This window comes from Crocuta crocuta, unplaced genomic scaffold, assembly GCF_008692635.1.
Source record: "Crocuta crocuta isolate KB4526 unplaced genomic scaffold, BGI_CrCroc_1.0 scaffold1749, whole genome shotgun sequence".
Lineage (NCBI taxonomy): Eukaryota > Metazoa > Chordata > Mammalia > Carnivora > Hyaenidae > Crocuta > Crocuta crocuta.
The window spans coordinates 106,749-107,154 of NW_027528698.1; the positions used below are offsets into that span (position 1 = coordinate 106,749).

Below are 406 nucleotides of genomic sequence, written 5' to 3' on the forward strand. Positions count from 1 at the left end.
ATATCATAGAGAAAAATTCCATCTCAAAATTCTTTTAGTTTTGAAGTATTTTCCAATATCCTCCAAATACCATAAGTAAGAAATTTACTGAGTGTGAAACAAATGGCCGGCAATGCTATAGCAACTATCTTTTATATTTAAAATCATTTCACATAAAATTGTTGCCACAGGAAGATTATACCTGGTATTTGAATCAAACGCTTCTACCACACAGACCTGTTACAGTCAGATACTATAACATCTAAACATTTTTTTTTTTACTAAGGGACCAAAATATTTGGATTGAGAATAAGACGTTTATTTGAATTGAATTTTATCTCTAAGTCATTTGAGTACCTTTTAATAAAACTGAAGAAGTATATTACCTATAGTTATGTATGAACTCAGGGAAGTTTTCCTCCCATAT

At 29.6% G+C, this 406-nt stretch overlaps 1 protein-coding gene across 1 annotated transcript in view; it reads right to left on the minus strand.

The window, feature by feature from the left end:
• Positions 1–406, minus strand: part of LOC144224336 (protein diaphanous homolog 2-like) — a gene marked incomplete at both ends in the record, with an annotated part of 77,857 nt that overhangs the window by 23,641 nt on the left and 53,810 nt on the right. The gene's annotated exons all lie outside the window — the stretch shown is intronic.